This window comes from Pezoporus occidentalis, unplaced genomic scaffold, assembly GCF_034315485.1.
Source record: "Pezoporus occidentalis ecotype Australia unplaced genomic scaffold, CSIRO_AGI_Poc_V1 ctg32, whole genome shotgun sequence".
Lineage (NCBI taxonomy): Eukaryota > Metazoa > Chordata > Aves > Psittaciformes > Psittacidae > Pezoporus > Pezoporus occidentalis.
Window position 1 is genome coordinate 3,916,086 of NW_026915158.1, and position 14,147 is coordinate 3,930,232.

Here is a 14,147-nt window from a genome sequence, read left to right on the forward strand (position 1 = left end):
AAGCAATAAATAAGAGAAGTCATTAACATTTCTCTAATTTAGGGGAAGAAAAAAAAAAGTTTTAACGAAGTAATATCTTTGCCAGGGCAGACAGAAATGTAAATTAGAGATTGGAAGGAAACCTATTAAAGGAATAGCTATGTTACTAGTCTTTTTTAATCTAATGAATTTATGAATTGCCACTTGTTAGGTCGCAGACTTTGTTAATTTCCTACTTGTTTAGTTAAGCAGAGAAAGTGTAGGGCAGGAGGAGGGAGGGTGAAAGGAAAAGGCTTGTGAACAATGAACCTGAGCAAATATTTTCATACAATGTGTTAAGGCTATTAAGTTCAAAATTTTTGAATAAAACCAGCTCTATTTGAAAATCTAAGAAAGATTGGTCTGCACATTTACTTAGCAGGATGAGATGTACATTTCTGAAACTTGTGTTTATTTTCTTCACTTTTATAAACTTACACCCTTTAAAGGTGCAAAGGGTTAAAAGGTTATGACATTGACTGAGTATTTTATTAAAAACAAGAAAAAATTTAAGAAAACCGTGTCAGCGTATGGTGCCAACTTAGTAATCACACATCCATGGGCAACACTGTCAAAAGTTATAGCCATGCTGATACCTCTAGGGCTTTCTTTGGTCCAAAGCAGGAGGAAGAATTTTCATTCTCTCTCTTTTCTTGTGGATTGCAGAAGCTGAAAGCCAGTGCTCCACTTTGGTTCCCCTTTCATTGTTGGTTAGGACCTGAGTTACTGCTGAAGTGCAACAGCAAATGTTCATCTGTGAACCCACTTTGAAGAATGTCAAAGTGGGATTCTCAAGTGTCCAGTACCCAAAGGTGGGATATTTTTCTGAATTTTCTTGAAAAAACAGTTTTTATTGTGGAGGATGTGACAGAGGAGAATAAACAGCCAAAATAACAGAGCAAGCAAAGAAAAGACCTATGATAGTTCATATCAACAATGGTAGGCAAATTAGTACTCTGTGTAGTAGATAGTATTTTGCAATCTTTGGGGTAATTTCCATTACCCCAAAAAGGTAATGAAATAGTCCTACTTGCATCCATCATTACAGGCCTTTTCATAGGACCCTTTTCTGACATATAAAGAGTGAATGAATAGTACTAATTCAGTGGTGGTTTAAAGCATATGACTTAGCAATAACAATTCTAACAACTGCATCAGCAGTTACTCCCTAAACATTCAGCAGCATCCCCTCCCAGACAGACGAATGAGTGAGTAACATACTGAACACTCCTACATCGACCCTGGGTAGCTGCAATTTCCTTTGTTTATGGAGGCAACCAAACACTGAAAGTAATTTCTGAATGGAGATTCTTGGTGCTTAATGAAAAATGTTCAAATAGCAACCTGTTGGGTTGGCAAGTGGCTACCTTCTCACCTTTGAGGGCTGCAGGCAATCAACTGTAACAGTATCCCCTCTGAATGGGCCAGAAAATATGGACTGAGAAAAAAGTTACACCCCTATGTGTGCATGCACAAGCATATATATACACTTAGAAATTCAAACCAAACCTTGATGAGTTTTGATAAGGCCCCTCCTGCACATCACTTCAATGTAAGTCTGTGTGGTGCTTCTGGCTCCACTTAGAGCTCTTAAGTGAAAAAAACCCACAACCAAAACCCAAAACAAAGGCAGTTTTTGTTGCATTTATGGCATAAAAGAAAGCAGAAACAAATGGAAAAGTAACTAAAATGTCTGCTCGTGTGAGGCTTGTGTCTGCATTCTTGAGGGTTCAGATCGTTTGGATAAACTTGTACAAATATCTGGACTTTTTGGTAGGTTTTCATGATGAGCCTCTGAACCTTCTGAGGTTCACAGGTGGCTAGCCACTTTTGTGCTGCTGCTGCTGTGGGGCTGGATTCAGTTTTCTTTCTCAGGCCCTTGGTACTGAAAATATTTACCAGGTAGTTAGTAGAATCCAGTGAGACAAGTCATAAGCCTGTCTTTTGGGTTTCATTGGCCACCACAAGGGAAAAGTTTATGCTAATGAATTAGTCATCAAGGGATGAAATAGGAGTTGCTTTCTGGTTCACATACAAGTCTAGACCTAAGAAGATCTAGCCTCTGTTCCAGGTCCTACTACTGACTTCCTATAGGGTTTAAACAAGCCCCTCTGAACCTCAGTGATGTGTTTGCTAAAGGGGTTTGGTCTGTGTTACAAGAATAAACTTGTTATTTGTCACATAGTATAGAAATGAGCACATTAGAAAGCCTAGAAATCTACTAAGTAATTCCAGAAGGATGAGTAGACTAGTGTGGTTTTAGTTGGCTAGTCCCAGGTACAATCCAAGAAGGAAATTCTTAGGAAGCCTAATGGACTTCAGTTACTACTTTGTTTGGTGCTCAGTAATATTTAAAACAGCTTGGATTTTAAACCACATGAAAAATATGCCACCCTGCTGTTCCCACAGGCGTGAGCCAACTACTTGAGAAACTACATTTAAATCCTGTGCCAGTAATACATTTATTATTTATGTTTTCAATTACATTTCCATACCAACCTCCTTGTGTAAAACTGAAAAATGTAACCATGCTCCCCCCAAGAATTATCCATGTTTTTCTCACAGCAGACACTGTGTCTTTGAAAAGAGCACCATTCCCTGTGATCTAAGTGGCATAATTCCCATTGAAATTGGTGTAATTCAGAGTGAGTCCTTTTCCCCTCCTCAAAATGGGTATACCGTGGAAAAGCTTCTGAAGCTGTATAAAGTCAGAGGGTCAGTTGGTGCTGCAGTGGTTGTTGAGCAGCTTGGGCAGATGACTATTAACATGAGCATTGGAGCCAGTGTGATGCCCTGGAACTGAAGTTAACATGACTATGTTTAAATGAGAAAGGGATTGAATGCTTAGGAGCATTTATGAAAAATGTCCTGGGCTTTGATAACATGAAAGATTTCAATGACCAAATACTGAAAATTTGACAACCAGCCCATTCACGTACCTTAGAAGTAAAAAATATCTAAAAGCCTTAACTTTGGTGTCCTACCTGATCTTACATCAGATGATTTCTAGGGAAGTTGGGTCAAAGTGGAAAAGCCTTTGTGGTCTTTTATACCATGTCCTAAAAATATTAGTGGATCATTATGACAGCTATCAATCAGAGTATTTCTGGGTTTTCTTTTCATAAGGACTTCAGGATGAGAGACCCTCGAACACTGTAGATTTAAAGGTCAGATCTACCTATTGTAAGGAAAGAGCATTTTGATGCATTAGTTGTATTTCAAGCACTGAACTCAGCAAAACCTGTCATTCATCACCTATACTCCTCTGAAAGTAGCCTATATTCAATGTAAGAAAACATCTGCTGCACACATGCTAAAGTACATGTGACATTATGCAGTTGCATTTAAAATATTGTAAAATTACTTTGTTTTTCTATTATATTTTAAAGTATTCTGTGGCACGATGTAGATTATAAAACATAAGAAAATATCACAATCCTAGTGTCATGCTGCATGTATTAAGTAATAAGAACACTGTCAACTTTTGTAATATTTTATATGTGGAATCTGATTGTCTTTTCCATTTGTTGCCTCTCTAGTACCCTACAAAAGAAACAAAGCAATCAACCATATTGATGATTGCTAATCTAATGCTGTGTTTTTATGCTGTGACACGCTAACACTGAAAAATAGTTTCAGTATAAGGAGAAAAAAAAACAAACTCCTGAAAGGTTGATAATGCAAAAAGAGGAGAAAGGAGAGATTCCTTTTCACACTTTTCTGGAATGCAAATACATGAAAACTTCTTTGGAGGATTACTGAATCTGTACTGTTTACAGAGCTCAAGGCACCTGTTATCAATTTGATTTCTTACGTACGCATAGTTTTATTAAGGGAAGCATTGTACAGTTGCAGGATTCCAAGCACCAGTTAAAAATAATTTGAAAAGCTGTTAAAATAATTTACAAAGCCCTACTTGCTGATGTGAATTACAGTGTTTTGGCAAATGCATTTACTAAAAAGAGGAGTGTGGAGAGATGGAGCAATGGGGAGCACCTATTACAAATTTGAGACTGACAGTTTCAACAGCATGTAGCTACTGTGAATGAAATTGGGCCTATCCTCTTTTAAGTCTTGTAATGACTGTTTCTAAAAGAAGCTCAAAAACAAGAGCCAGACTACTCCTGCTAATTATCTGAGGTGTACCGAACAGTTGTGGATTAATGTGAGGCATTTCAGCTGTGGTCCGAATCCAGTGCTCAAGGAAAAGCCCTATGTTTTTTCTTGCTTATTCCTCCATCTATATTTTGTCTCTTTGTAGTGGTCTTCGTTGGTTCAATTGACTAAATATAAGTGACTGGTGCTATTTGTCATGTTCTAATGTATGCAAGAAATCCACACACATGGCAGAAGCATCACAAGAACTTTGGGACACCTGTGTTACCTGGAGCTGCAGATGGAGGCCAGGTGTGGTAAGCTAAGGCATCTCAAGGACAGTTGAAAGGAATCTGTATTTAGACTGAATCAAACCCTCTCTGAAACTGTAAAGGTCTCCCAAAAGCCCTATGTCTTGTCTGCAAGTTCTAAGCAGAATTTTTGAATACCCTATGGTGTTTCAAACGATGGCCAGCAACAGCACTTAGGAACCAAAATCTTGTACTCTGGAAATGTTCCAAGGATTAATGGTGTTAAAATTATTGCAAATTAAAATGAAATTTGTTCTTCTAGAAGGGGATTTCTTTTGAAATTCCATCATGCAGTACTAGCACTCACCCTAAAGTGGACCACTATTTTTCATCCAGTTGAAAATTCATCTAGATTTCTTTGCACCTAAACTTAGGTGCCTTCTGCCACCTAAGATGCCTTATAGTATCCAAAACATCTTTATAAGGCTGGCAGAGGTGACACAGGACCCACACACTACTGAAGACCCATGCATTCCTGGAGTGGCAAAATGGTATGTATGTCAGGAATATATTACATATGGGTTGACAACAACCATGTCAAAGGGAATTAGGTGAGCAAACCTACTGAAAACCATTGATTGTATTGATAATCTCCTTTGACTACAATGTGAATGTAGACATTAGTCGAGGGAAGACTGCATTTAAATACCTGTTGTTTCAGAGGGAGTCCTGCCCCAACTCCCTTCAGCTGTCAGCAGGTTCTTTCCAGGCACAAAAATTTTCCAGTCTTCATGCTGCTGCCAAAGTTTTGCCACTGGGTTCAATCCATAAAATATTGGCACTCTGGACATAAAAAATATTTTAGCTGTGGACTTATTTAAGTGTCCAAAATCACAAGGATTGTCCACCACTTTGCAGGAATAAACCTGTAAAACTGGCTTTGTCTTTCTTCATTTGCAGAGTGCCAGACTTATTTCTCATAACATGAAGAAGATGACAGAAGAAAAATAATGTTTTTGCATCAGCTGAGGTGGTTCAGTGTTTATGAAGAACTGAGATTTTATTTGCGAAATCTTACTGCTCAACTTCAGTAAGTTAAGAAGGAGCTTCTAATAGTCTGGGACAAATTATTACTAAATTGTACAGGAAGAAGCAAAACTTGATTGTTCACCTCATAATACACACAACTTCCAGTGCCATTTTATATTTCATTGGTACATAGAAACATTAATAGCCTTCTCTGTGGGGATGTTTTTCCCTGCCCTGATCTTTCATTAGTGACTGTCCTCCATACAGATTGTTGTATAGTATTTATGTATGTTTCCATGGACCCATTTGCTGTGAATTGATTTCATGATCAGACCGTATGCAATGACTCATTTATTAGCTCTAAACTCTCCTTATTTGCACAGACTACTTGTATTGATATAATTAGCTTTGAACAACCTCAGTAGTCCTGTTCATGGCCATGAGCTTTTAAGTTATAAGCTCAGTTCTTAGCAATGTTCAACTGGCAAGTTTTCAATCAGTTCTAATTAGACTCAAGTTAGAAGAAAAAGGCATAGCAACAAAAAAACCCTGACAATAGAGATACATTCTTAGTGGCCACAGTTTCTTCGTTACACACTCAGACAAGCATATCCATGTCATTGGTACTTGAGGATTTTACAGTGTCTGAAATGCTTCTAAATATGAATTACATATCTGAAAATTATTAATGACATTCCTGGCATTCCATTAATGTTATTTATTATTTATCGTGTGTGAGACGGAACTGCCTAGAGGCCTTTGCAAAGGATCAAGGGCCCGTTGAGCTAATCTCTTGCTAGGCATATCAATCCAGATGGATGAGCAAATGCAGAAGCACATGGCAAGCAGCAAAACCTGTTTGTCAGTTCAGCATTCCAGCCTGCAAAATGCAGATCTAGCACTGAGGCAGTGGCACAGTTTACACTAACTATTACCATCAGCTGTCACAGCTGAAAGGACATGGACTGAACAAAATCAGGCTGGTTTTAGACTTATTTACTATGAATCGTCTCATCTGTTCTTTGGCCTGAAAGATCATGTTTTCTAAAGGAGGCTTTGAAGGTAGGAGGAAGTGTACAGTTTGTTTTTAACCTGTGATATTGACTCAGAGTGTGGCTGGGGAGAACAAACATACTGGGAAACGGGAAGGTAATCCTTTTTACCTTATTATTAAGCATCATCTCATAGGACTTTTAACTCTGGCAAAAAAGAAAAGCAATATTAGTGCCGTGTTGCACCCATTTTGTGTATCAAGTGGACTTTCTTTGAAAAAGGTGGCATTAAAAATCCTCTTCTGATGTCCGCCGTCAGAAACTTTTTCTACCTGCCATTGATAATGAATTTACAGATATTTCTACTTCCTAACCCTCTTCCTCCACCTTTTCCTCTCTGCACAATTTGGAGGAAAAGGACTCGCTGGTTAGGGGCTACTCAGTGACCAAGAAGACCTGGGGTTAATGATTTCTTCTGTTGCAGGTGTCCTCAATGAGCCTGGGTCACTTGTATGGGTTTTCTTAACATTTTTTCCCCGTGTATTTTTATGGAAGATGAAGTTGTCTTCCTGTGGGGCCATAAGGATTCATGAACTTGTTATTGATAGGTGGTTTCAGCTTTTCATCTCCTGCTCTCCCACATCACTTTTTTAGCTACCTTTGCTTCATGATCTCAAGAGAAAGAAGGGTTGGGAGGCTGGTGATGAAAGATGCCAGGAGTTCAAGGATGACAGCAGGGCTGCTGTGTGAGGCTGGTGCTAACAGCTGCAGTCCTTTATTAACCATCACAGTTTCTCCCTTTAGATTGCTCATGCTCAAAGGCCTCTGAAAGCAGCTTAGAAAATACAACTGAAATCAGGAAATTTCCAAACTGCAACAAGGCCCAATAGCCAAATAAAATAAATGAGTTGGCCTACAAAATCCTTGTAACTTGCCACCCAACAACAATAAACCAACCTTGAGACAAGCTAGAAAGGAAACAAAGAAGCCTTTTAATTATTTACAGTAGGCTTATTGTGGCTAAGTAAACATTGGCCAAAGACTTATAAAGTTAGCCTCAGTAAAGCTGGCTTATGCAGTTGTATATAGCTGCAGCTTTTTTAACAGCAGCTTTTTTAACCAGTTCCAGCCTAGCATAAATAAAACATAACTCCCAGCAGAAGGGCTGTTAACTTTGAGACGGTTTTCCACTTACCAATTTTACTATAATCATTTTATAATAAGATAAACTTATTATCAATTTTTGTCTTAAATGGGGTAATCAGAGCTTTAGAGACAGAAAATAGTGTGCTAGCAGAAGAAAGCTTCCTGGTGTGGGGAAAAGGTAGTCCCACTGCACCCAGAGGTTTCTAGTAACCCCCTGATCTATGCTCTGAGGTGGCTGCTTGTAACTCCTGGCGCACTTTTGGGTCTACTTGTGAATGCTTTGGGTAGTATGCCCTGTCCAGCGGATGAGGAGCATGTGAGACCTAATGTCTTTTACATGCCATGTGAAGGTGAGCAAGGCAGGGTGCCTGGGCCTGGTGCGGAGCGGGAGGTAGACAACAAGCTCAAGTCAATCCAGCAGTCCTGCCCACAACTGATATCTAGTAAAAAAGCAAGTGAAGAAAATAAGAATTTCAAATGTACATACTCATTTGTACATACATATTAAAAAAAAACCCAACAAACAAAAACAAAAAACAAACACAAAAAAAAAACAACCAAAAAACCAAAACCCAAACATCCACAATGAAACAAACTCTTCAGCTGAGGAGATTTGTGTGTGGTGGAATTAATGAAATATGAGCATGTGTTTTTCTGTGTATTTAAGTAGGATGGCTGTTGAAACCCCTCAATCTCATATATGGCTTCACTCATTCCTCCTTTCTTTCCCCTTCCTTTCCCTCAGCCCCCATCTCCCTCAGCTCCACCCTTCCTCCCCCAGTCCCAAACCAGCAAGCATGGTACTGTGGCTCCCATTCACCTGCTCACCATCCTGTGGCAAGAGGCACCATATAACAGTGGTTGAGTTTCCATTAATGCCTTTCCTTCAGTGATTCATTGCTTCAGCTTTCTCACCTCTTCCCTGTCCCCAGATCTTATGAGATTTGCCAACCCTGAGAGCACAGCCATTTCTTGAATTTTGTTGAAGTTGACTACAAGTTTCCAGCAGATGGAAATGTATGCACTCTACCGGTGACTGAGATTATAATCAGATAAAATACTTGTAGTCAACTAAGTACTTTAGAAATTAACACACCAGCCAACAAAAATGGCAGCAAATCCCACCTCACTTTTAAATTAAGTCTTTTCCATCAGTGCTAACAGATGATTTTTGTGACAAAAGCTACAGCCCAAGAAAGGCAAGAAATTTCAGAGCAGATGGCATACAAGTGCCAAAAAATGGTTGGCCAAGGCTTGATACTCCTAGTTCTTCTACGGCAAGATGGAGATGTAATTACAATGTTTCTGAATATTTGGTTTTGGCTTTGGCCAGAGTTTCAGCAAGGAGTAAAATGTCTTATCACTCAACAAACTCCTCGTTATTTTAATGCATAAGGTAGGGAAGTGACACTACTGCCTACAAAAAATGAGTGTGTTTTGATTTTTTATTTGTAATGGTGTATTGTTCTAACCATTCTACTCTTTCTCAAGAGTCTTTTATTAGACAGTGCTGTCTTTTACGTCAAAATCTTCAACCTTTGCTTTAAGGCTGTTTTCTGACTTTCTGTTCTCACATGCTTACTACTCTCCCACTTAGTCTTCCACTTGCCTAGGTCTCCTTCTGCTTGCATCTTCTGTGTTCCCTATATAGCTGCTAGGCCTCCTCCAGTATAAGGAGGATATATAAACAAGTACTTACCTGGTGTTGGATTCAGCTATCTTTTCCTTGCAGAGCACAACTTCCTGCAGATCTAGTCCTGATCTCCTCTCTCCTAACTTTAAAGTTATAGTCTGCAGTATAGCAGGATGACAATGGTAGTGTGTGTTTCCTCCCTCCCCCGCCAAACAGTTAAAAATCTATGCAAAATGCAAGAAAAAGGAACGAGAAGTTCTGCTTTACCTTGCTGCTTGTGGCTTTTGTAGGCAGCATCTGTCCAGTTTAGCAGAGTTATCACAGGAGACAAGGCATTATGCATTGCAAATCAGGAACTCAGTATGTAGCAATTTAAAAATGAAAGTACAGCTTGAATGAAATACAACTCCTGGGTTACCAAACACATAGGAAGCCAGGAAAGTAATTGCAAATACAGATAGAAAGGAAAAAAGAGACACTAGGGAAATGTCTTACAATATTTTCTAGCAATCAGTCAGTAGTTTGTTGTCTTTAACATGGCTCAAAAAAAAAAAAAAGAAAAATCCTATAGGTTAAATTAGGTTGAACTTCACGTTTTGGGGTTTTCTTGTTTGTTTTGTGTGTGTGTTTTTTGTTTTTTTTTTTTAATTAAAAAAAATTATACAAGCCCCACAGGAAAAAAAGTCAAGCATGTAGTTTCCTTTCAATATATTCAAATGATAATAGTTATTTGGAGCATAGGGTATGCCAGATGGTATCACTTGAGTAGTTTATCTACTTTCCAGTAACAAGCTATATAAAATACTGATCACAGGAAGTTTTCGTAACACCCAGCAAAGAGTTTATCATAAACACTTTTAACTCTCTTAATAACCTTTCTTTTAACTAAAGTGTCATTTTCATTGGGTTTATTTAGCCCTGCTATTGCTTTGGCAAGAAGGGGAGGAGCATATTTAAAAAAAATGTTCACATACAGGGAAGACTTTCAGGTAAATCTTTGCAGAAACCATTGATGTTGTTGTAAGAACATCTAATGTAGAAATATACTTTTGATCAAATGAACCTTATCCTTGTCCATGTTTTGACATACTTAATGAACTCCAGACAAGGACTAAGATTATTTCAATGAGAAAATGGTCAAAGTGATTTAATTTTGCTAAGACAACATTTTAATTTCAATGTAATTTATTATTTTTCTTGAAGGGAAGGGAGGAGAAGGAAAGGAAAGGAAAGGAAAGGGAAAGGAAAGGAAAGGAAAGGAAAGGAAAGGAAAGGAAAGGAAAGGAAAGGAAAGGAAAGGAAAGGAAAGGAAAGGAAAGGAAAGGAGAAAAGGAATGAAAAATATCATTTAACACTGGCCTGTTATTTTAACTAAGCACATATCTTTTAAATGGTAATTTATCCTAAATGGGCAAACACTAGCTGTTGTACTCATGCCCTTCAACTAGTGCCATCATTTTAGAAGAACTAACATAGGCTGAAGTATACAGTGCGTTTGTAAAGACTTCCAGTTGGCTCCAAGCATATTTCCTGATTGGTGTTATTTTTCTATAGCTTCTGGATCTCAGGCAAACATTTAAGCTTGGCTTTAGGTTTATGCCAGGAGAAGTATTGGCCCAGATATGAAGTTTAAAGACACATCACTTTCCATCTTCCTTTCTTCTCTTCTCTTTCTAATTCCAAAACAATAAACTCCTAATAAAATGGACTGTTATTTTAGATCTTCAGAAATAATATTGTTCTAGGAGGAAAACCAGTTCACAGATGGGCATTAAATTTGGCTGTAAAGAAGACTTCTTACTTCTAAAGCTGCTACCAGTGTCTGGCTGTCTGAAGAAAGAGCAGATAACACAGGGAAAATGATGGTAATAAAACCTCATATTCCCATGTAATGATAGAGTTATTTATTCTCTTGGCTAAATCTCTACAGTTTGGTGAGATTTGCTGAGATCAGTATTACTGTGAATATTACAGTGTCTGGAAATCACCCGCTGTATTCTTCCTGAGCACTTAGTACAGTAATCCAACCTTCCTTACCCAAACCAGACTTTCACTCGACTCAGTAGTCAATTGCTGGGACTGCAGATTTTTAAGAAAAGTTAATTTTATGCATTATTTATCACAGTGTACTAGAATTTTAAGGCTATGAGAAAAAAAAATATTTTTGAGCTACTGTAATAAACATCAACACTCTGTGGAGTTGTCAGTATTAAAAAAGAAAGAAATTCAGCTGATGATATGTCTTCCATTCTAAGGTGTTGTTTATTACACAAAGAGAATTCACAAACCAGAAAGGATTTAAACCAGAAAGAGTGACTGGCCAATTTCTAAACATGAGTAATTCTTAGTTTTATTTACACCTTTCTGCAGGGTCAATTATAGTTTTAATGAATATTTGAATACCAGACAGTGCAAGATACTGTCCTTCTATGCAAATCTATGGGTGTTCTGACCTTGCATAACAGGGCCTTTACAGATTGTTTTGGTAGAGAGGGGGAGACAAATTTTTTAGTGTTTTTTCATCTCTTACTTGAAAACTCTTGTCAACTAAAGGAAAATGAAAGATATCCTGTACAGTCTTCTTCACAGGATTTCCATCCTCTTCTGATCTTGTTTTGGCTTGTCAAAGCTGCAGTGTCACTTTAGTTTAGCACTTCTGTTTCTTGCCTTGGCTGTAGACACTGAAAGGAAAAGAAGCACAATTAGGATATTTGTTTTGTAAAAGATGGAATCAACAATCGTAAGATTTGGAGTAGTCTCTATTTCCTTCAGTGAAGTTTGTCTAAACGAATTCCCCCCAACTCTGTTTTGAAACAGAAATACCCTCAACTGCATAGCCAGCAGTGATTATTTAGTACAAGTTGGATCTACCTCTGAGTATGTTGGATCAAATTCATTTCTCGGAGACAACTGCAATCTAGATGTGTTAGTTCAAATTCTTCATGACTGGCAGCAAAACTAGGTAGCTGGCATTGAAAGCTCTTCCTATGAGGTATTGTTCTTGCCATTTTTTCACCATTTCCTTGATTTCCAAGGACGGCTGTGAATCTGATGTGACCCTGCCAATGATTCTGGGTGCTCATGCATTAAAAACCTCAACAGCTATTTTGCAGATGTCTAGAAGGGTCATAATATGTATTTGTTACTGCTGTGGTAGTGATTTCAAGCTCAGTTTCATAAGTGCTGTGAGTATCTTTGGGAATCAGATAAAGTAATTATTGTACAGAGCTACTGTCAGGGTTTTTTTCATTTTTTTTTTTTTTATCTTAACCTTCCTGAATCCTTCATTCCGAAATTACAACAGAGGTAAAGTCCAGTAAACCAGAAAGTCCAAGTTACTTCCTGCACCAGGGGACATTTGCATGAGAGGGGAAAATCACCTTATTGATCATATGTAAAATAAAGAGACATGCTATGAAAGCTGCTGGGATGCAAGAAACTTGTGATCTTCTGTTAAAGCTGTCAAAAAATTTCCAGTACGATGCAAAGGGCATGGCTGCTGTGATACAAAGCTTTATGAGATCTCACTTAGAATGCCAGACTACTACCCAGTGTTCAAAAGCAATAAATTCATCTTGAACAGGGTCTGTTTGGATGGTCAGAGGATGAAGAACTTGATTAGAAAAGAAAGAATTGAACTTGCAGAGCTTAGTGGAGACAAGGGGTAAAGAGAATGTGATTACTCCAAATAATAGAAATAAAAGAAAGTGCATGTGTAAATACAGAGTAGAGAGGGAGAATAATTCTTTAGACTAATGAATAACATTGAGTAAAAGTCCTGATGCCAAAGTAAGGTTCTGGTGTAGCTTTGAAAGGTTATTCCAGTAGAAAGGACAGAAAATCCTAACTAGACAGCTGGTGAACAGACTTGATGACCCATGAAATCCCTTCTGGTACTCCATTCTTAGTCTTTTTGAAAGCTTTCTGTCTAAAATACATGCATTTTACAGGCTTTTTTTTCTTTGTGTTCAGTTTTACTTAGTAGTGACTTACTAAGGACAGCATAAGCAAATTGCCTAATGTGATATTTGACCTTTCTTTCATCCCCATGTAGTAAAACTATGTTTTATTCCAGATCAAGAATACTGTCTTCATCACATCAAAGATGAACTGAATCGCAGCAAGGGAAAAGTTTATTTTATTTTACATCTTGCTAGAAATCAGTGGTTGCCAACATGTATACTGCCTGAGTTCCTTGCAAAAAGTTTTACATACTTTCATTACTCCCTCAGAGCTGGATGTTGCTCACAATCCCTTCAATGAATCCACCCAATAAATAGGTGGTAATTTCCAGCAAGAAGTTTAAGTTCCACTGGTGCTCTCCTGCTTTTAAAACGGTGTCCCGGGTTCAGCAGTAGCAGTCATGTTTCTCCTTCGTGGTAGCTGGTGCAGTGCTGTGTTTTGACTTCCAGCCTGGGAACAGTGCTGGTGAAACCGATGTTTTCGGTTGTTGCTAAGTGATGTTTACCCTGACCAAGGACTTTGTGAGGCTCATGCTCTGCCAGGGAGGAGGGGAAGCCGTGGGGAAGCAGAGATGGGGCGCCTGACCCAGGCTAGCCAAGGAGGTATTCCATACCACAGCATGTCATGCCCGGGGTGGGGGGTTACTGGGAGTTACCCGGAAGGACACGGGCTTCTGGGTGGGACTCGTTTCTTCGCTGGTGGTATTGTATTCTCTTCCCTTGTTATTTTCTCTTATCATTGTTGTTGTTGGTAGTAGTGGTGGTGATTTGTGTTGTTCATTGGTTGCTGGACTGTTCTTGTCTCAACCCGTGGGAGTTGCACTCTTTTGATCCTCCTCCCCCCCCCGTTCCTCCAGGAGCAGGGAAGGGGAGAGCCCCAGTGGGGGGGCGGGCGGGCATCCTCGATTGCTGTCAGCCTGGCACCACTCACTGGGAGTGAGTGAACAAGTTGCCTGACTGGGTTTAAACCACGACAGTTCTTTTTGGCACTGAACGTGGGGCACGAAGGGTTTGAGCTGCT

At 38.8% G+C, this 14,147-nt stretch overlaps 1 long non-coding RNA gene across 1 annotated transcript; it reads left to right on the plus strand.

The window, feature by feature from the left end:
- The first annotated feature begins 4,339 nt into the window (after window positions 1–4,339).
- Window positions 4,340–6,990, plus strand: LOC134168710 (uncharacterized). The gene is made up of 3 exons (XR_009966641.1): window positions 4,340–4,425; window positions 4,850–4,915; window positions 6,870–6,990. It is a non-coding gene; the product is annotated as an uncharacterized LOC134168710 (long non-coding RNA).
- The last annotated feature ends 7,157 nt before the right edge of the window (window positions 6,991–14,147 follow it).